Consider the following 24,422-nt stretch of genomic DNA (forward strand, 5'->3'; position numbering starts at 1 on the left):
AACTTGAGCATTTTTTCATATGTTTATTTGCCATTTGGGTTTGTTCCTTTGTGAAGTGTCTGCCCATTTCCCGTGCCCATTTCTTGAGTGGGTTGCTTGTTTTGACATTTTGGTTGTTTTGTAGCTCTTTGTATATTCTGGATATTAGCCCTCTATCACCTATGTCGTGTGCGAAGATCTTCTCCCATTCTGTGGGTTGCCTTTTTACTTTGTTGATTGTTTCTCTAGCTGTACAGAAGCTTCTTTGTATTGCTGCTTGGAAGGTTTGTGTTCTATTAACCAATTGCTGGTTACTCACTTCCAACGCACATCCTGCTAATGATTCTGGGAGGGCAGTACAAGCTGGTACGTGGCCATCTTGAACATGGCCATCTTACCCCTGCCATCTGTGTAGGAAACCAAGATAGTGCATTAGGTTCCTGGCTTTGTTGGAACAGTGAGTGAAACAACAGAAAGAAGATGGCTTCCGTAACTCGGTCTCTCTCCTCCTCTGTGTCTTCACATTCAAATTAAAAAGTGTAACTTTTCTTTTTAAAAACGGCATATGGTTAGTAAATCAAAAGAAGAAAATAATATATAGAAATTAGTGTCTAAATAAAAAAGTCAAATTGAAAATAATTTTTGTTACTTAACCTAAAAGAGGGCTTTAAAAAGACATTTGATTTGAACATGAAGTATTTTTACACTTTGAAAAAAGTCCTTTTTTAGTGAAAAATAAAACCATCAGATTAAAGAGATTGAAAAAATGGTATTTATCAATATAAGATATCTCTTTTTAAATTTTTCATGGTACTTTTCAATAGGCATAGGGATTCCACTTCCTACTCCTGCTACCCTCCATTATATATCCGCATACTGTTAGAACAGTATAATCCTTCAATTGTAGTTACAAATTCAATTCCATTTATTTTAGGTGTGATTTTTATCATTTCTTACTTTCTATTCGTTTTTCATTTTAAATAAGTTCTTTAAATGCATTACTAGATCATTTATTTGATGTTTAGATTGTAAATACTGCTATCATGATTGTTCCTTTCAGTACTGTTTTTGCTACATTTCATGATATTTTTATTTTTGTTTTTATTTCTTCAGAAAGATTTTTTTTCTTATAAATGTCTTCACTGACACATAGATCATGCGGTAGCATCATTTTCTTCAGAAAGATTTTTTATTTTCTTTTTCATTTCTTCACTGACACATTGGTCATCCAGCAGCATGTCATTTAACTTCCCATAGTTGTAAATCTTCTATTTTTCTTCCAGTTGTTGATCTTGTTTCATGGTTTTTCACTTAAGGGGATGTATAGTAACTGTGTAACACAGACTATCATATTCAGATATCAAGATACAATGCATTGTGCATCTCTAATTCAAATCAAAGATTAACTCCCAATGAAGCTGATAAATCTATCTTGACAATAGGATGCTGGACTCTGCTATTGTCCATACCTGCAATATCAGGATACACTCAAATAGTGGATTGTTGGTGTTATGACTGTTTATGAAGAACTATACTGTTGTAAAAATATAGGGGAAATGAGTAAAGGTAGAGGGATTTGGGAGAGGTTGAGGAAATCCCAGAGCCTATGGAACTGTATTATAAAATATTAAAATAAATCATTTAAGTCTAAAAATAGCATAAAATCCTGATATCTAATTATTACTGAATGAAAACAAAATTTCCATCTTCTGTGTTGGATTTTCTTACAACAAATCTGTAGCAATTAAAGTTTTTTCAAGTATATCCCATCACTCATATTGGCCATTACAACCCACATAAATGTAAAGTATCAGAAAATGCAATCAGCCCACACACCTAATATTATCAAAAAATTAGATTTTGATGGGCCATAGAAGTGTTTGGAATATCAATTAACAATAATAACTGAAAGAAGAAAATTATAAACACATTATATCATGTCTAAGTATCAACTCCATCTTCACTCTAAATAATTTCATGGAAAGTCATTAATAACAAATTTATCTACAAACTAACTGCAATGTTGTTTTTTCATATTTATCATTGATTCTAAGATTTAAATTTTTTTTCACATTCTTGGAATTTTGTCAATTTTTGGAAAATTAATCTTCATACTTTTTGAAGTTATTTTTTTTGTTCAAATGTAGCAGATGCTGTTTTTGCCTCACAGATATCTTCTCTTTTTTCAAAGTTCAGCTGCCAAGTTTGGACCTCCTTTGATATCTGGAATTCACTTTGTCATTGGCAAGTAAGCCATAAATGGATAGTAATTAACATCCTGAAGGAACAGTCTTCTTCCTTAATTAGCCTGACTGTGCGAACCGTAAATATCTAGTTTTTTTTTTCTCCACCAGGTGAGATAACAACACTGCTCATATTTCACACATGAGTACCACCAAAAATGCTTAGTATGATCAATTTCCAGGTTTTCATTATATGTATTCATTTAAGTAGGTAGCTTACTGGAGAAGAAATTATTTGCTAGGATGTATCATTGATGGTTTTTAATTTTCTCATCATCTAACAGTATTTCCTAAAATTCTCTTTTAAATAAACTACTTGAATTTGAATCATTTCCTCAGCATCTGTTTCCAAAGTGATCCAAAGTAAAAGAGTCGCTTAAGTTCTTGGTCTCCAAACAGATTTTTCCATTGTCACCAAAGCTTGTGCTATCATTACCTAGGAAGTAAAAAATAATGGAAACTTGGTAGTCATTAATTGTTTAGCCCTCCCTCCATTTCTTTCATATACCCCTTTCAGTTTAAGTAAGAATTCCTTAAATATCTGATGGTTCAATAACATTGAAAATCATGATCAAAGGAATGAATGGGGGGTACTTGAGGTTAGAGTGGGAACTAGGAGAGTACATACAGATGGGTGGAAAATATCTTAGGAGTTATCATTTCTGAAGTTCAAGGGGAAAGCCAATGACATTTCGGTGATACATTGATACTGACTACTTGAGTGGAGTTACTGGAGTTGCTAATAAACATGAAGGAGGCACAAGGGTAAAAGAATGAAGGTTGCTTTGGAAACAGATGCATTTTGTAACTAAAATAAGGTTCAGATTCTTTTTTTTTTTTTTTTAACTTTCACCTGGTTTCACTATCTTGTATGTTTACCTTAGTTATACAGCTATTAACCAGATGTATTTCATTAGAAAGTATGACATAGATTAAAATGCTCTAAATTACACATGAACAGTGAATAAACAAAGCAAATACAAATTAAAGCATTCAGATTCTACTTAGTCCAAGGGATATCATAGCATGATTTTAAGGATAGAGATGAAATTTTAACATCCATACTAAGGAAAATCAACACCATTGTTGCATAAAGTAAGTCCTGAATAGAATTTAGATTTTTATTCCCAGCCTAAGTTATTTATTCTAAATATTCTTGTGGTCTTTCACAGGTCCGTTTTTCAGTTAATATTTTTATTCACTAGATAAAATGCATTGTATTAACTTAAGATTATAAATATATATCTGAGTATTGAAAATACATCATTTCAAAGATTTTGAGAAGATAATCATGTCAGGAAATATAAGAGCAATGAAATGTTATTTGTCCATATATCTTTATTATTAAACACAAAAATAAACATTTGATTAAAATATAAGCCATTAAACAAAATATCCATTACAACTAACTACATAAGTGTATACATACCACGTCAAAAAAAAAACGTTAATCCTGCTGTTACAAGGGCATAAAAATAAACATTTAAAAATAAGTGACTAAAATTATTAGTATTAGAGGTTTATAACCTTAAGACTCACTTTATCTTTCTTAAGTTCATGTATATTCAAACATGAACAGTAAGCTTAACACACAATGGAAACTGCTGTGGCATGGATAATACATGATGGCTGATTCCATTTTCTTTTTATTTGTATTTAGCTTTTTATTGAATCATTTCACATTTTTTTTTTTAATTTAGAATCAAAACTGGGACAGGCTACATTGCTTTCAATTACCTAGCACAATGTTCTGCCCTTTTTGATGGGCTAAATATGATACCTAATACTTTTGCAACTCGCACAACTTTGTGTGATGGTCCCAAATGACAATCAAAGATAGGAGTGGAGAAATGTTGCTTTTGACTCTGGCAAGAATGTGGAGTAAAGAGCTGTGTCTGATCAATACAGAGCCTATTAATTTTGATCCTAGCCTGATGACTGTTGCTTCTTGTCCCTCCCTAGAGTTAAATTACTTTGAAATAGCACAAAAAGTACTCAAAAGGCTTAGTCAGAAACCAAACAAAATTTTTCTTTCTAACATCCAGTTATCCCTGATTTCCACACAGTGAAGAGATGAGAATATGTTTGACAAGGTCCATTTCCTGCCATATGCGCTACAATGAAAGGAAATACCATTCTGGGTAATTCTAAGGTTGTTAGGTAAGTGCTCTAAGAAAATTTGTCTTAGGATATTACAGCCCATGTTGTTGAAGGGTAGCATATTGGCTAGGACCCCCAGGATATTATTGTACATTTGTGGAAAATGTTTTGCATTGGAAAACAACTTGAACAGCAGCAATCTTAGTTTTTGAAATTACTAATATGTCAAAGTGTCCTCCGTGGGCACATAGAGCATACCAACGTGATTTTGAGATGGCTCTTGCATCCAGGTGCTTACTATCTAATCAGCTTTACTGCCACATCTGCATATGCATATAATCAACTGTGAAAATTGGAAACCTGAATGGGAAAGAAATGCCCAGAAGGGAACCTGGGCTGTGCTGTTGAGAAAATGGCCACAAAGATATGAATTAAATCAGAGTTTAACGTGATATTGGACAGCTACAGTCTTAATTCATGGTCTGGGTTCCAAATATCAAGAAAAGAAAAAAAAAATCTGTACAAAATGGCTCCTTGCTCTCTTGTGAGAATACTTTTCAGTGTCATTCAAACACACAAGCCTCACTGTTTAGTTCAAATTATCCACCTCTGAAATTCATGTATTTGAGGAAAATGTCTTATTGCTTTTAGCTTTAATTATGTAACACAATATTAAAACTTCAGATTTGAAAATCATACTCTATACATGATTTCAACTTTTACAAACTTATTTCGAAGGAGTTTCAGAAGTTGAAACAATGACTTCATTTATTTGATGTCAATGACCTGGAAAAGAGGGAAAGAATAGCAGATTCCTACAGACGTTCCACACTCATGCTTAGCACTTTTTTAGTACCACCTGCTTTCTCTCTCTAGGTGCCACTGCCTCACCATCCATGAAGAGTAGAATAGAGTGAGAGTTGAACTGCTGATAACTTCTAACATTCATAGAGAATGTGTATCAATATCTTTGCATATTTATGATCCATTTAAAGAACAAGGTAAACTTAAAATAATTCAGACAGACTTTTATCACAACTGATTTGTTTATTTCAAGATAGGAATTTCAAATGGAATAATCTCTACAACAACTTTTACAGTAGAGCAAAAATAAAAATTCAGTGGTGCTTTTATATGGAGAACACATTTATCCCAGAGAATACAGACATTATTTCATCACTCAGTTTTATTTACCTGTAGTTTATTTTCTTGAGACATATATTGGCTTAATTTGAGCAGATGGATTAATGTTTTAGAAAAGGCATTTTTCCACAAGCTATTTTGTATCTGAGTTCTCTTTGGAGCTATTTACCATACCCAACCATCAAGCCACACACAGAATTGCCCATTCAAAGCAATGATGCATTCTGAATATAAATATATGACAAGATATACAAATTGCAAATGCTGATATAGGATTTACAAAAAAATCCCACATTTTTCAACTTACATACTTGGGAAGATGGGTAATCAGTTGATATTCAATGAAATATTCTCCATTTTTAAACAGAAAGTGACATAAAACATGCACTAGTGACCATTTTCTCACTTTTCTTTATTCTTTTAGTTAATTTTTGTGAGGGAATTCAAGTTTAATAGTGAATAAAGAAAAATTGTGCAGCTTTACAAGCCTTAAAATAGTAATAAGTTTTATGCCAATATACAAACTAAATCTGTGAATGAAAACAAGACACAAACTGAGGCTACATCATGTAGGCAGTTACCTAGAGGTTTAATTTCCCCTAATATGTCAGATATGGTTAAAATGCATAAATACTTCTAAGAAATAATAAATGAGAGCATTCCTTGATTATATCATTTCTAGAGTAACAAGTATTTCAGATCTATGTTTTTTCCCTTAAACTACTTGATTAACAGCATTTTAGACATTTTTCTATTTATTTGTCTTTAATATTAAGAATGAAGCAGTGGTATGGCATTTTGGCATACCAGATAAAGCCACCACCTGCAATGCCAGAATCCAACATGGATTCTGATTTGAGTCTGGCTGTTCCAGTTACGATCCAACCCCCTGCTAATGTTCTTGGGAAAGCAGTGGCAGATGGCCCAAATCCTGGAGTCTTTGCACCATGTGAAAGTCCTGGAAGAAGCTATATTGGTTGCATTCATTTAGCAAACGAATCAACAGTTGAGCTATCTTTCTGCATCTCTCTATGTCTCTTTGTAACTCTGCCATCAAAAAATAATCTCTATAAAGTTTTAAAAAAAATTGTCGTAAAATGCATATAATAAAACCCATGATTCTTTCCATTTGTTCTAAAATATTTTTGTGAAGCATATGTTATCAGTACTATGTATGAGTCATGGGCTCAGCATTCAGATCCTTTTAAATTTTTTCTTTCTTTTTCTTTAATATTGTTTATATAATTGAGAGGGATACAGGTTCGGGTGGGCTTCCACTTTGGGTGGGGAGGGTCAGGGTATGGAGGAAGATGAATGGGGCAAACATTTCAGTCCCCTTTTCTTCTGTGTCCATAGAAAGAGGGGAGGAGAGTAGGGAGGAGCCACAGCTTGTTGTCAAACTATTTCAGCACCCAGGGATGGGGACAGTCATTTGATTATGCTTTAGAAGCACTGAAGAATGTTCCAAAGGTGTTACTTCACAGGTTTTTATAGCTCTGAGCTGTTGTCAGTTTTGTTGTTCTAGGGTTGAGAAAATCTTTCCAAGGTCTATTGGCTAAACATGTCCACATTAGCACATCAACAGACCCAGATATTTGCTCCAAAGCTTGGCCAGGAGAGTTGTTGAGCTTTTTCTGCCCTCCGTCCTCTGATGAGGCACTTGACATGTTTTCTGGCCTAGATTAACTGGATGTCATGCTTTCCATGTGAACTGGCATATTATCCACTGCACAGACATCAGCAACTGAGACCCTGTTCCAATGTATGCATTCCAAGGTCAGACCACACATCCTGTGATTTTCCCTGTGGCTAGAGTTTAAGTCTAGCAGTCTAGTTGGGGAGTCCCCCAAGGAAATCTTACTTGGGGCAACCTCAGACTTGACTCTTGTGTGTGCCAGCTAGCACAAGATCAAGTACACTCTGTCACCACCATCAGCCAATATACGTACCAGTGGATGCTGCTGCCTAGTCAGTTCTACTCCCAGCCCCATCTTTTACATGAATGTATGGATGCTGTGGTTTAGCCCAGTACAGTCCAATGCAGATCTGAGATTCATGTATACCAGCCAGCAGGTGCTATGGCCTAGCTGAAGCAATGTCCAATAACCTCAATCAGAGCTGCACTCAAGCCTGGATTTTTGTGCATGCCATTGTGTTGCAACACAGCCTGGCCAAGGCCATGCCCCATCAGCTCTCATACATATGCATGTATACTATGGCTTATTTCAGTCTGACCACGCAAGGCTGGCCCACAGACATACTATGGATGATGCTACCTTGTCCAACCTGGGCTCTTCCAGCCCTGGCTCTTATGCTTACCAGCAGGAGCTGTGAGCTAAGAAGACTTCTATAGTTCCCCTACAAAGCTAAACCTAGCCTTAAATCTTGTGCTTGCCAGGGAATGCTAAGGCCTAGACTGGCCAATCCACATGTTTTGGCTCTCACATGTGAGCAGATACTACAGATTAGCCCAGTCTGGCCCACCCCTAGACCCAACCCACATGCTTGCCTAAAGATGCTGCCGTCATACTCAGCCAAGTCTCACACTTATCATTGGCAGCTTTGGCCTAACAGAGGAGACCACAAAATTCCCCTATCAGGCCTGTCCCCAATCCCAGTTCTTGTGCATGCCAGTGGGTGCTTCATCCCAGCCTGGCATGGCCATCCCCAGTCTCGGCACTTGTCAGAAAATACTGCAGCCCTGCCATGCCCAGTGTGCCGCCAGATTCAGCTCTCACTAGGAGGATCTACAGATTAGCAGAGCAAAGTCCACACCATGTCCTCACTTTCATGCTTCCTTGCGCAACTGTGGTATGGTCCAGCCTGGCTTGCCCCCAGATTCAACCCACATTCATGCCTGAAGCAGGGCTGAAGGGCCCTTAGGCTTCTTAATGTGTGAACTGTAGTCTAACAGGAGAGTTCCCAAGTTCCCTACAGGTCCTCTCCCAATCCCAGATCTCACACATGTTAATGGGTTGGTGCTATAGCCTTGCAAGTGTATGTGCTGATACATGTTCAAGCTTGGGCCAGCCTGGGCTCTTCCCAGCCCCAGCTCCTGGTAGTGTCAATGAGTTCCATGGTACAGCCTATTTCAGCCTGTTACCATCCCAGCTCTCACAAACTGTCAGGGGCTGCAGTCCCATAGAGCCTACTAATCCCCTAAAATATATGCCTACAGTCAGTTCTCTTGCCTTCCACTGGGTGCTGCAGCCCAGCCTCACATGATTTATCCTCCACCCTGAAACTTACAGGTGAGCACTGAGGCCTAGCCCTGCCAGGCATGCCCCGAGTCCCAGCTTCTTTGTTTACCAGTAAACTACAAGAAATGTCATTTAGCCCAGTCCAGGCCTCCTATGAGTTTGAGCGCCTTGGCTTGACCCACACATGCACTCCAGCTCCACCCCGTGTACAAGCTGTTATCTGCTTCATTTCCTATCTATGGGTCTGCAGAAATCCCCATTCCTCACCTTTCAATGCACGCTTGGTGGCACTGATGGGGCATGTGTAGGGCCTGGGGAAGTACATCCCGGCCTGGCATCTCCCTCCCGTGCTGCAAAGCAGTGCATAGTGTTGCATAGTGTTCCCCACATATCCTTAAAAAATGTAACAGGCAATTCTGCTGGCATACTGGTATAGTAAACACAAAGTTGACTCAACTTGTTAAGATCTGAGGAAGTTCCTAAGAACAACAGAATGAATATGTAAAATTTTCAGTAGAAAGTTTTGAATCTACTGCAACACATGAATATGTTTCCCATGATGTCTTTAAAATGTTACATTGAAAATCAAAATGACATAGGGTTAGTTAATTTTCTAACTGCCTACAAGAACCATAGAGGAATATGGTAATGCTTCCTTTGAGCCCTTAATTAGATGCAAAATAGTTTCTCAAGCCAATGAGATGAAACAGTGGCAAAACATATTCAGAGATGACTACATTGATTTATCATTAATGTGTAGTTATTTGAGCTAAAGATAAACACCTTGGAAACTGATTGCCACATATAACTTAAGTTGCTTTGCAAATTAATCTGACAATAATTACCTTCAGATTAATTATTTTAGCACTAATTGTCACGAAAGGTCAGGAATCTTTGCTGAATCTAGGAAAGACCTTCCCAGTAAAACATAAGAAACATTCTTAAATGAGCAACATAATATACAAAAACATATATGCTAAATGATATATAAGGATAGGAAGACAACATGTGCTGATTAAAATAATGTTTTGCTCATGATTTTTATTAGGCAGTGCCAGTTCAAAATGTTCATTATATGATTGCATTAGCTTTGCATTGTATTAGCATATTATATTATTTTGTACATAGGTACAATATTTTCTCACCATAGGGGGGAGTGTTAACAAATCACAGCTCCCACGAAATCACTTGTCCGCAAGGGAAAATATGCAATAACTTTACAGCACACTATGTTTTTACTGTGTTATATTCACTGGTTTGCGTGAATAGATCTATTTTGAGTTACAATATTTTTATCTTCTTGTGAATTTATTAAGGATAACCACATCAACTTATTGTAAGTCAAGTAGGATCTGCATTACCTTGGGATAAAACAAAACTGCAGGAAAAATAAGTAAACTTTTCACCGAGAACATGAAATGTTATTTACATTGTCATAAGTTCCAAACTTTTTATCCAATAAGTAAATAAATGAGTATACCATGCAGATAAGGGAACATAAAAAATGTGTTTGAAATGAGGTGCGGTAGGCAATAAATTTTAACATTTATTTTACAGAGAGGAAAATTAAGATATCATGATTAAAATTATAAAACAACTACTAACATAATCTTAAGTATGCCATTTAGTTATATGGTTAGATGTGTTAAAGTAGCTAAGGAGCTGAAAAACCCAAACTTTTATTCTAAAAAGGCTTCTTAGTTTCATCTATAAATAATTGTATGTAATTTGGGTCATATAAAAATGTCTAAATAGAGCATACTCATAGCTAATTACAAATAATAGGATATTATAACTAAAGATGACATATGTCAAGCTAGAGGTCAGTAGTATGGGCAATTACATGAGTAAGCAGGTAGTATACAGATATATAAACAGATCATTGTAAATATACAAATCTGGTTATGTGGTAGAAGCTGCTAAACTATAAAATAGAATCAAGCTTTACAATTAGCGTCAAAATTGATGATTGGAATAAGTTAGACACAGAAAGACTATTACTGCATATTCTCTCTTGCATGCAGGAGTTCAAATGACAAAGGAAAAAAGAGGAAATTTTTTTTAGTATTAGTACTGCTGTAAATACATTCTTATTCAAACCTTTCTTATACCTTTGTTAAGTCAATAATTAAGAATGTTATGCTACTATAGTTTTAACAAAATGCAATTATTTTAAAATCAGCTATATATGGTGAAATTGCTTCCAAACATAAAAGTAAAATGTGTATATTAAAAAAGTAGGAGTGCTGTTCGAAAATAACAGGTGGATGAAGCTGAAAATAAAGATTTTTTTAAAGATGATTGACTAAGGAGGAACCCACAGGGTAATCTGTTAAACAGAATCTCATTTAATGGAAATTTAAATTTTTATGAGCCATAGCAACAGGAAACACAAAAATACACAACAGCATGTCTTTAATAAATGGGATACATTCTGAAATGCCACGTCATCAGTGTAACTGACTATAGTACACAAATTTTGATGTGGAATTCAGACTGAATTTACTATGTCTACATCAGATAATCATCGCAAAGACCTATTGTCAACACATTTGGAATCATAAGCTATTCATGTCGATTTCATTGCATTCACACATTCCAGCCTTTGCTGCAGTGTACAGTGAACAATCTCTCAGTTCTCCACCAATGCAGTTAGAATTATCAGCAAATATACGAAGTGCTGTATCAAGTTAAACCAGATGGAATAGATCAATATGAGCTCTGACAATATAAATCCTCGGGCATATGAGAAATGCCATCACAATCCAGGTTTGGTGGTTGACACTGTGCTACAAAAACCTCTTTAGAACAGCCCCCCAAAAGCAACCAATCATTAAAAGTCATTAAAAGTCCCAACAGAAGTTTCACAACTGAATAGGACACTTTCTGCTGAGAGTGTCCAATGATGACCCCTTAAGATGATCAACTCGTTTGCAAAGTGCCAAGTCGTTCTCCAGACTTTTAAGTTGTTTGCCACTCCACTTCACAGAGCACCTACCACCTTAACATCAGTCCTTCCTTTCTGAGTAACTCCAGGTCAGCATTTCAGGAGCTTAGAAGTTGTTATTTCAAAAAAAAAACAATACTAATCCGACTCAAAGAAGAATTTTTTTCAAGATAAGAATCAAGAGAAACAGCGGTGCTCCAAATTGGATAGACAGGACAAATACAATCACTATGTACTGCAACAGAAAATAAGGAGAAAGAGAAAATGAACCAGTTGGAAACAAAACTCAGCCTTCTGTTTTAAACTAGACCTGCAGGAGGAAATAGCTTACTACAGCCTAACCTGATGTGGATTTTATCAGAGCTGCACTTACCTGGGAGAAGTTAACATTAACAGCTTCAGTACTTTCCAACCTTCCTGTTCATCTCAACAGTAAAAAGAGCAACAGACAAGTACCAGTGAGAGTCACAGCCCAGGGGTTCAACTAGTCCAAACACAGAAGCGAATTCAGAGAACTGTAGAAATGCTTCACCTCCCACAACATTTTAGCAAGATAATATTCAGATGTTTATTGTAACGTCTAATCCCTATGCAGAGATTCAGTAAGTTCTGAGAATACCAAATGAAGTAATGGTCATACAAAGGCAAACATGACACCTGAGAACATCATATTCAGATCTCAGAAAATGGAAAAGGGAAAAAGTCATTAAAAATAAATATGAGAGGGCCCGGCGGCGTGGCCTAGCGGCTAAAGTTCTCGCCTTTAACGCCCCGGGATCCCATATGGGAGCCGGTTCTAATCCCGGCAGCTCCACTTCCCATCCAGCTCTCTGCTTGTGGCCTGGGAAAGCAGTTGAGGACGGCCCAATGCATTGGGACACTGCACCCGCGTGGGAGACCTGGAAGAGGTTCCAGGTTCCCAGCATCGGATCGGCGCGCATCGGCCCGTTGCGGCTCACTTGGGGAGTGAATCATCGGACGGAAGATCATCCTCTCTGTCTCTCCTCTGTGTATATCTGGCTGTAATAAAATGAATAAATTCTTTTAAAAAAAATATGAGAAGCAGCAGCATGGAAATAACATATCAAACATAAAAAATTAATATGAATACAGGAAAATAAGAAAATGGTGGAAAGGACCATTTCTGTTTCTAAGAGAAAAATAAACTATCAACCTTGGTTTCTGTACCCTGTGAAATTATCTTACAGGACTGAAACAGAACCTAACATTTTCTCAAGAATATAAAAATTGAGACAGATCTTTTTTGGCAGTAGTTTTGTGTTGAAATGTTTTTTTCTTTGTTTGATTTAAAGTTTGGAACATTGTGGTAGTATGATTAATCCTAGAGAAGCCAGTGAAAGCGCCTGGGACAGCCCTCTTCTTTGAGCAGGACAAGGTGCCCTGGAATAGGTTTGCCCCAAGAAAGGGGCCCCTGTTTTGAAAAAGAAAAGATGTAATAATAGTGTCTTTTTTATTATTCTTAATTCATCGGACAGGATAAGTTTGTTCAGAATAATATCAACAACAATGCACTTACTTATGTCTGCATTATAGTTTTACTATTTTATTTGAAAGACAGAGTTACAGAAAGAGGAGGAGAGATAGGGAGAGCTTGCATCTGCTGGTTTACTTCCTAATGACAGCCAACAGCTGGTTCTGGGCCAGGCTGAAGCCAGAAGCCAAGAGCTTTTTCAGTCTTCCACATGGGTGCAAAGACCCAAGGACATGAGGTATCTTCACTTGGTCTCCCAGGCCTCAAGCAGAAAGTGGGATTAGACCTGCACCAACTGCCTCTGAACTTGAGCCCATAAGGGATGCTGGCACTGCAGGCAGAAACTCAACTTGCTCTGCCAGAATGCTGACTCCTATTTGTCCTTTTATGTGCTTATACAAACTATGAATAAGTGAATGAAGCAGTTATCTAAGAGGTGAGAGGTAGGAATTGAGGTATTTTTGTTATAAGATTCTTTCATTATCCATGAAGAAGTCTAGTATTAGTTGAATAAGTTTGGGTTAGCTGTTAATGCATCTTGAAAACTTCAGGAAAATCACTTTAAAATGAGGAAAAAAGAAGTATAGTATATGATCAAAAAAAGAGAAAAAAATCTGTCACATAAAAGGATCAACAGAGAAACTAGGAAATATGCAGAATTCCAAAAAATAGGAACAAATCAGTTTAAAGGTCAGTCATTTAAATACACAAATTGAAAGAGATTGTCAGATTGGTTCTATTAAAAAGAAGCAAATACATATGTTGTCTACAAGAAACACACTTGAAATATATATAACTAGACACTGGGCCTGGCGCAGTGGCCAGACCACTAAAGTCCTCGCCTTGAACGCGCCTGCATCCCATATGGTCGTCGGTTCTAATCCCAGCGGCCCTGCTTCCCATCCAGCTCCCTGCTTGTGGCCTGGGAAAGCAGTGGAGGATGGCCCAGAGCCTTGGGACCCTGCACCCGCGTTGGAGACCTTGAAAGCTCCTGGCTCCTGACTTTGGATCGGCTCAGTATTGGCCATTGCGGTCACTTGGTGAGTGGATCATTGGATGGAAGGTCTTTCTCTCTCTGTCTCTCCTTCTCTATATATCAGACTGCCATAAAAATAAACTTAAAGAAATATAACTACACATTAACATTAAAAGTAAAGCTGACACTGAAAAGAAAATGGTAGTAGCTTTTCAATTTCAGACAGAACAAAATTTAGAGCAAGAAATATAACAATACTTAACATGCTTACACCTCAGAAGAGCATATCAAAATTTATGAGTGAAGCAGAAACTAGCGGAAACTGCAAGCAAAAATAGATACATCTATACATGCAGTTGATTTTACTATTCTCTCTCATAAATAAGCAATGCTCATTGGCAGAATATCAGTATTTATTTGTACTCAAAAGCAACATCAATCAAGTATATATAATTGACACCTATAGACTATAGACATCTTAATCCAAGAGTGGCAGTTTACACATTTTTTGAGGATTGCATGGAACAGTCACCAAGACAGTGTACACCTTGGTCAATTTATTGGAATAGATATTATTCAAGGTCTGCTTTCAATAGAATAGAAATTATACAAGGTCTGCTTTCAAGTCAAAATGAAGTTAAACTAGAAATCAGCATAACTGAAAGATACCTAGGAAACTCCAAAATATTATAAATTAAATGGAATGTTTTTTAAAAACGTGGCACAGCGGATTAAATCATAACTTCAGAACAAGCCTTCCATATCAGAGTGACCAGTTTTGAGGCACAACCCTACCTGCCCGTCTGATCCTTCCTTCTGCTAACATGCCGGAAAGGCAACAAAAGAAGGTCCTAAGTGCTTAGATTTCTGACACCCGTATGGAAGTTCCAGTTGGATTTCTTGTCTCTTGGTTTAACGTTGGCTGAGCTCCAGTTGTATGCATTTGGGTAATTGATTTGTAGACAGGAAATATCTCTCACTTGCTATCTCCTCTCCTTTCTTTAACTCTGCCTTTCGAATAAATAGGTAAGAAAGTAAAATAGATAAGCTTAAAGAGGAATATTAGGAAAAATTAAAATATTTGAACGAATTAAAATGGAAATACAATTTACAAATAATGGACCTTTCATAACATCATTGTTTAGAATCTACTAAGCATATCGTAGTCTGTGTTCTGGGTGCTTAAAGAAAAGAACACAGCAGCTTTTGTCTATATGGGAGAGAATGCCTGTGTTCAACGTAAAAACAAAGTGCAGAGTTATGCTAAGAAGGGTAGGTGAGAAAAAGAAAAGAGCTTTCCCATACTGTGAGTTAGACCCCCATGGACTCTGTCTTACTGGTGTTTCAATGCTGAGTTGAGAGACACTTACGTCTCGATTTTTACTTCACAAGAAGACATCATATTCTGTGATAAGGGTAGGAACATAACATATTGCTTCTTTAGGATCTAATTTTCCCATTTGTGAATATAAGTAGATTGCTTTTTAGAATTGCACCAATAGGAGATAATACGTAAGTATACAAGGTGAATGTGGAACCTTATTTTAGCTAAAATGAGCTATATCATGACAGTTTCATACCAGAGTATACTATATTTATGCTAACTTATGTGTGTGCATGTGTGTATTTGACAGGACCAACTGCATAGGAAATAATCAAAAAGATATTTTAAACATTTTATTAGAAATTTCAAGTAACTTTGCTTTTTTTAAGTACATATTAAATATTTACATATTATATATAAAGCTAATTTTCAATTTTAATACACTTTAGAGTGCTACAAAGACAATGTAAAATTATATAATCTTTCAATTCCATTAGAAAAACAGTGATAATACAGAAAGCTGCTTAGAAGTAAGATAAAATAAAAGAACAAATATTAAGAAAAATGTAAGCTGGCAAGGAAAACATGCTTGTAAACTTAACCACGGAAGTTCAGGAGGCTTCAGTTGATCATTTTACTGATGTCTTTTCTGATATAGTCCTCAAATGAATTAACTGAATCAAGGAAATTTGTCATTAAATATTGCACTGAAGATTTTTTAAATTTCTAAAGGTGAGCTTTGCAAGGCCATCTCTGTCTTGATCTTTCTGCCATCAGAGTGCATTTTCAATATTTTAAATTCAGTGTTTTAGTAACTAATACAAAGAATCAATCATATAAATAATAATACATTTACATAAAAACTGCAGTTTTAGAATAATTAGTTTTACAAAATTATGCAATAATACAACTTTAAGAAAAAGATTTATTTATGTTTATTTGAAAAGCAGAGGTATAGAGAGAGGAAAACACAGAGAGAAAGATCTCCCGTTTGCTGGTTCACTCTTCAAACGGACTGACTAGAGCTGGGTCCTCCTCCAGGAGGCAGGAGACCCTTTCGAATCTCCCACAGGGGTGCAGGGAGCTAAGCACCTGGGACATTTTAGGCTGATTATCCAGTGTATTATCAGGGAGCTGAATAGACAGTAGAGCAGCCAGAACTTGAACCTGAACCCCTACAGAAAACATGTACCCCAGGAAGAACAACTTAGCACACTATGCCACAGTGCCAGCCCCCAACATGCAACATTGTAAAAATCTGTTTAACCAGAAACTATACTGTACCATAAAACTTTTAAAATGTTAAATTCAACTTGGTGGTTTACTGTAATTTTTAGCTTTTTATTTGCCTAAACATTATATTGGGTTTTTTTGTTGTTTCTGGGAAGATTTTAAATATACACAAAGATACAGATTTAAAAAATTGATTTTACTGGAACTTCAAAAATTGCCTATACATACAGTGCAAATCATTAGAGTATGGAAGCTCCAGAATTGTAGAATTTTCTGTCTTCAGGTTTGTTCTTCTGCTTCCTATGAAGACACGGGGAATGAATTTCTTAGAGTTCAAATGCAATCAAAGGATTCTACTTCACAGCTGAATTTTGGTATTGTCAACTCTCAGAAAAGTGGACCTGCATGATTCTAGCCAATCTATACCATGGTTGGTTAATGATATGGTACTTAGCATTTTGCATTTGACTATTTTAGTTCATAGCAATCACCAAACAATGATAAGCGTGGTTTATCCTTGTTCTTCATAGCATTTCTTTGAAAATTTATACAGTGAATCCATAGTATAGATAGCCTTTTTCAATAAAGCATAGCCTTTTTCAATAAAACATGCTTCCCAATATAGTCACTATGATTCTCAAAAATAGGATAGGTTAGATTTAATTATTTCCAAGCACCTGGTTGAAAGGTTTTGACAATTTTAACATGAAAAGAAGAAATCATCTATTTTATCTCTCATTTGAGAATCAATATGTTAAACATAAGATTTCACATGGATGACACTTTTGCTTAAATACTTAAGAATGGAGAAAGAGATAAAGAATGGAGAAAGACATCAGCATTTACATTTTACTATTAAATTAGAACGAATGCCAATTGAGTTTATTGTATCAGTCAAGCACTGCAGTTCTAACATTTCTCACTTATGAATTATGAGGAACATTACTGGGTAACATTGTTGGCTATATTTCTTTTACCTTTCTGTGTAAAGTTTTTCCTGCCTTCATTAAGTCTGAAATAATCAATGTAGTAGTATATATAATATATGATGTTCAAATGAGTGCTGCATTATCAGTCTTATTAATCAAACATAAATTATTTTCTGGAAGACATCACTTATTTTACGCTCCTAAGGACCAAACGTTCTGGTTTTATACATCTCTTATAAGATCCCAAAGAAATGTACTAACAAGAGTAAACAAAATTCTAATGCTCCAGTTGTGTAAGAAGGAAATAAAAATCCTGTTTCAAGCACATACATAGCTTTATTTCCAGCATAACTAAAATTCATTCCTGGTGAATTCCAGACTGCATGTACATTTATCTATCTATCTATTTATCTGCATAATCAATCTATATTAGCTAAGATCCTCAAATCAATTTAATCAGATTAACTAGATTTAGGAATAGTAAAATATGTACCTGTTTCTTCCATAAGTACTTGGTTTCATACACTTAATAGAAGCACAAAAATAAACCACCAAGTTTTAATAATTAAAAAAAAGCTCCCCTTAATTAGTTATAACAAAAACTTTCTGATAAGGCTTACTATACTGGGAGATTTTTAATTTCACTTGAAATTATTAGCTGTAAACTAGGTATTAAAAATTTAAGCTCATTTGGAATGTGTAAAATTTAGGAACTGATGCTACTGTTTTTAAATTTATTTGTAGGGGCCCGGCGCGATAGCGTAGTGGTTAAAGTCCTTGCCTTGACCGCTGTGAGATCTAATCCCGGCAACCCTGCTTCTCCTCCAGCTCCCTGCCTGTGGCCTGGGAAAGCAGTTAAGGACCGCCCAAAGCCTTGGAACCCTGCACACGTGTGGGAGACCTGGAAGAAGCTCCTGGCTCCTGACTTTGAATTGGTTCAGCTCCAGCCGTTGCAGCTGCTTGGGGAGTGAACTATCGGACAGAAAATCTTCCTCTTTGTCTCTCCTCCTTTCTTTTTATCTGCATTTACAATAAAAAAAATTAATCTTTAAAAAATTTGGTTTGTAAACCACAGTTGTGTTGAAGAGAGGTAGCTCAGTTTTTATCTTTTAAAATGATACTTGAAAGAAAAAAGAAAAATAAGATCAAATTAAGTGTACAAATATAATTGCATGCAATTTAGAATCTTCATACAGTGGACATTTGGTCTCCTGATTTAAATCCAAGTCAGGATATTGTTTCCCACAGCAAAATATTTTGCTTCTTGATTCTGGCCCAACTTTCCATTTCTAGGTTCCTGCTAATGTAAAACCCAGGCAGTAGTTGGTGACATCTCAACTATTTGTGTTCCTGCCACCCTTGTGGAAGATCTAGGTTAAAATACTGAAAAATAAAGCCCCACTTTCCAAGACTTAGTAAATATGTGATTCTAGAATTATGACCTTCAAGTAAAGAAACATTTCTGGAATTACTGTTGTAACACTGAGGCAATGGCGACATTCCATGTTTGAGGAACAGTTCAAGTCCTGGCTGCCCAGCTTCCCCATAAATCATCTTAAGTCCCCTGGGAAAGCAACAGCCATGCCCGCGATACCCACATGGGAGAGCTGCTGGTGTTTGACAGGGCACAGCCTGGACTGCAAAAACCTTGGGGGAATGAACCACCTTCTCTGATGCGCAACCGTTCAAATAAATAAACAGAATATTTTTAAACAATAGAAAAAAGCATTGCAAAATAATAATAAACAACATGTAAGACATACTACTTCCAAAACTAAAACACATACTCCTCCACTGATTATACTGTTTAGTGCTTCATAATCTAATAAGGTCATACTTGAGAAAAGTGAAAATATTAAATGTATATTAAAATTAATGTTTCCCACAACATATTTCATTAAACATTAGATCATAATATAAGTTAGTAACTTAGGAATGCAATTTGGTGTACAAATAATTCATGATAAATGGTTTTCAAAATTTCATTCATAAACTGTTTCATTGCTTATCTGCTTAGCTTAATAAATAAGGACAAAACTTTCATAACAAAGGAAATAAATTTAATAAGTGATTTAGAACTCCATTAATAATCATTTATTTGGCAGAAAATTTAAGCAATTCTTTTGTTACTTTATCAATTTGAACATTTCATTCTTCTGATGCAAACTGAAGAGTGTAAATGAGCTTTTTTGTGTTGTTTTCCCACAAACGTCCTGGATAATCACTTTTATAATTCAATTGAAATGTTTTGCAATCTAGTTTGTGTTTCACTGATTTAATCTGATTTCATTAAAATGAACAATTCCACACCTAAAATATAATAAATACAAATCCATATATTGTTCCCACTTCTCTTAAATTTTGAGTGTTTTTTTCTGACCATGGGTGATTGAACACAGATAAACAAACTTCAGCAAGACCCAGAGAGATCAAAAGAAAGGATAATATAATAGTGTGATTTATTCTGTTCCATTCTGAGTGCTTTCATTGAAAAAGTTGACATCTTGAAGCTTACTACAAAAAGCACAACTTTAAACTTGACCAAAATTTTATTGTCTCATCATCATTAAATTTAAAAAGATAGCCATTCTCTCCAAGCTTCTACTTCTGTTTTTGTAAAATTAATGTAAAATTAATACTAACTCCATGGATGTTAATGATTCAATTCTACTTCCTGGACTCAGATATGTGGCTAGTAATTACTATGTAAATATCACTACTATCTAAATATCATTGTAAAAATTATTAATTTGCAAATAAGCTTAAATAAATGAATGAATAAGAAACACAAATATGCAAAATTGGACAGACATTAAAGGGAAAAGCATTACCAAGAGAAATTTAACGGGCAGCGCTATGCCCAAACATGCTAGATTTCTACCTGCAGCCGCATAATCCTGTGTGGGCTCAAGTTAGGGTCCCTGTGGCTCCACTTCCAGTCCAGCTCCTGTTGATGGCTTGGGAAAACAGCAAATAAGAGTCTGAGTCCTTTGACCCCTGAACCCATGTGAAAGATCCAGAGGAGGCTTCTGGCTCTTGTTCTCAAATTCGCAAAACTCTAGCCATTACAGCTGTTTGGGAGTGAACCAGCAGATGGAAGATTCGATCTCAATTCTGGTCCCTGCTAATGTGCCTAGGCTAACAGGAGAGGATGGCCAGTGTTTGGAAAAAGTCTCTGGCTTCTGGCTCAGGATTGGTCTGCCTGGCTGCATTCTAGCCATTGCAGTTTTCTGAGGAATGAACCAGCAGATGAAAGATGGTCCTGGGTTTTTCCTTTTTCTCTCTGTAAATCTGCTTTGTAAATAAATGATACTTAGAAAAAATAATTTGTCAGAAATAAAGCCTTGCATGTAAAGCTTTCTTTTAGTATTTCTGTCCTCCTAGTATAAGTTAAAATATTTCATTATCTGAGACATTATTAAATCTAACACATTGAATTATGTTCAATTATATTCAAACCTAAATTTCTGGGATTTTTTTTCAATGATTGTTTTTATTGACAAGCTTACTGTATGTGAAAAACAATCAGGAACCCACACAGATATTTCAAACAAATGCATATTAGTGTTTCTCTCACAACATAACAAGTTTGTAACATCCAAGAATTTCCCCTACTCTTCAATACACCAGGAAGTGAAAAAAATAATATTCTTAGTGTGGTAGTTGTAAGTAAATTTGAAAATAATTTTGCGATGTTTAATCTGGTCCCTCTTTCAATCCAATGGAAACACATTTGAGATGCGATCATATTTACCTATTGTATGTCCATGCAGACATCTATATTGATATTATGATAATATTGATTGAAAAGTATAAAAATAGCTTTTGCACTAATTTCAGCTATGAACTGATCAAAAGTATCCACTTACTTAATTCAATAATATCGAGTTGCTTCTGGGAGACATTGCGAAATACATTTACTGCACACTCAGCCACTTTAAGTCAGGCCAGCCAAAGAAACATTAATCTATTGATAAAATGAAAGAAGCACTTTGGCCAAAATTTTGTAATTACACTCAAATCATTGGGACCCTGCCTCTAGTAATAACGTTCCTTTAGAATATGAGGTTACTGTATATCCCAGTTCTGCCAAGAGTTGTGCTCATTCATTCATTCTATTCTTCATGAAATTTTATAAAAAAGACTAACAGAGTAATGAAATAGACCCAGATTGGTGTTGGCCCTGATACATGTTGCACAGAATTATTTTATCATTAATAAAAGTTTCACCAACATTTATGTCAAGCCATCTTCATACTTCCTATTATCATGCCAAGACCAATAAAGCCAATCAATTTTACTATCATTTATTTTCCTATAAAGATGGAAGTAAGCGGTTTACTAGAGGTTGAGATTTAATCTGCTTTATCATAAGTAATAAAAACTAAAATTTACTTAATCATGTGTACTTGAATGATCATGATTATTATCTGAATTCATTCTATCTTTGTAGATCATGTGTTTTGTGACGCAGATCCACTTATAAATACTATGGCAAGTGGTACCAAATCTGGTTTTTAAATGTTAAGTTTCATTGCCAATAAAAATCACTGATGTGGTAGTTCGTGAGCTGGATATTTGACCTTGGGATTAGAACATCAACATCCCATATCTGATTACCTGTGTTTGACACTTTGCTGTGTTCCAGATTCCATTTGCCTGTGAAGGCAGACTATAGGAGGCAGTGAGGGTGCTACAAATGCTTGTCAACATTTTTTATTTACAAGTCAGTTGCCAGGTAAATTTGTTATAAAAAATGATTTCTTCCTTTAATAGTTTATTATGATTACTTGTATCATAGGAAAGTTAATTTGATTTTGAAATATTCCTTCATTTTTCAGCTTTAATCACATATTTGGAAAATTATATTACACCTCTTGAGATAATTAAAACTACCCCAGTGTCTCAAACCCAAAATTGGTAGTCATTTGTTTATGTAATTGACAATGAGATATTTGTCACCAAGACATTTTGGTTAACCAAATCCCCAAAATTTCTCTCTTTTTGAAAATGACCTCAGACTACTTTGTGTAGTAAGTGTTCTTGTAAGTATTTTGGCTTTATCATCTTAATTATGAGTATATAAAGTGTTAAAAAGGAGTTGTTTTGTTCTTCGGATGATCTTGTAGAATCCATGTAAGTCATAAGTTATTAAACAGATTGAGCAAAGCATGGTTCTTTCATCTTTCACTCATCACTTACATGTTTGGAGCTAATTGCAAGTTGATAAGCAGAGACTTTCAAAACAGAATCATGAGCCTTAGATATATTTACATTTTTATTGTGTTAAATCCTTGCAATCATGTTGCTTTTTCTTACATGATTGAAACAATGTGCTGTAATCTTATCACAAAATGGGATCTCTCACTCTTGAGGTTTTTCTTTAAACTTAGTATTACATATTTGCATTTGTTTCAAATTATATATTCATTTTCACTTTACTTGAAAGGAAGCAATTTCCATTCATAGGTTCACTCCTATTTTATTACATACTGGAAAGGTCAGGGCTAGATTAGGCTGAAGCCAGAAACCCAGCAGGAAGCACGTCTGCCCACATAGGAGGCAGGAACCCAGTGTCGCACTGCTGCCTTCCGAGGAGTGCATGACCAGGGTGCTGGACAGCAAGCAGAGTCATCAGGAGTCACAGGTTCTGCTGGAGGACGCACTTCTCCCAAGTGGCAGCTCAACTCTAGCACCAAACAACTATCCTATAAATAAAAGTTTGTAGTAAATTTTGTAGTTTCATTTTCATCTTCCAATTATACCAGCAGCATTTTAAAGCAGGGTTTATATCCTGTATTTATTTTGTTATTCAAGCTTTAATCATATCATATTATGCTTCAATTGACATGATTTTTTATGAATTTTAAGAATATTGAAGTACTGATGATTACATATGCAACTTCATAAAGTCTAGATATAGTGTTATTTAATGCATTTAACATTAACTTCATAATATTGCATAAGCCACCAAAAAATGAGTTCCATTTTACTTGTTGATTTGTATATCCAATCCTAGTGAAATATTTTTGGTCCTCCATTGAAATTGAGTATGTTGCAATCACTTTTTGCTCCTCTGTTTCTTCCTCAGTGATGAAAGCCAAATATTAGCCAGATGTGTGCAGTTATTCTTTGTTAATTCTTTCATCGAAACCCTTTGTTTCAATATTACTCTGTTGGATGCTATCTTCACAACGGTTCCAATGGTTTTCCAGCTTCTCAGGTATACATTTCCTACCATGTTTTTTCTTCATTGTGTTGAGCTTGTTTTTTTTAGAATGGAATTGAATCACAGATAACATTGATGAAAACCTACATTGGCTATCCTTTTATGTAAATTAACGTTTACATTCCACATCCTATGTTTATAATAACACTTGCTTCCTGTTACATAACTTCTCCTCTTGCTTGTGTGGACTCATTTTGCCAGTCCTTCTCCACAAAACACATCATCTCCCTTCTCAGTGAAATAAAATAATTTTAAGTCCACCTGAAATAATACACTGCATGCTTTATTCTTGTCACTAAAATCATGTAACATAACATTTATGGATTATTTATTTTCAAATAGACACATTTCATTACATATATTTATGCTGTTCTGTTTCATATCATCAAGATAATTTCTCAAAGTTGGTGAAAACTTACAAGAAATTACTACATTCATTACTAAATGAAAAATGAAAGGAACAACGAGCTAACATTCATAATACATTAAGAAGGCTTAGAAGAAAAGCAACTGAGTTTGCAAAGATAAGATTTAAATAAATGATACTTTGTCTAAAACAGTGATGATTGCTCTCTTTCTTCACACATCATAGTAACTCAGCTTCTTGTGCACAGATAAGACTCGTAC

Source organism: Ochotona princeps, chromosome 12 (genome assembly GCF_030435755.1).
Source record: "Ochotona princeps isolate mOchPri1 chromosome 12, mOchPri1.hap1, whole genome shotgun sequence".
NCBI classification, from domain to species: Eukaryota; Metazoa; Chordata; class Mammalia; order Lagomorpha; family Ochotonidae; genus Ochotona; species Ochotona princeps.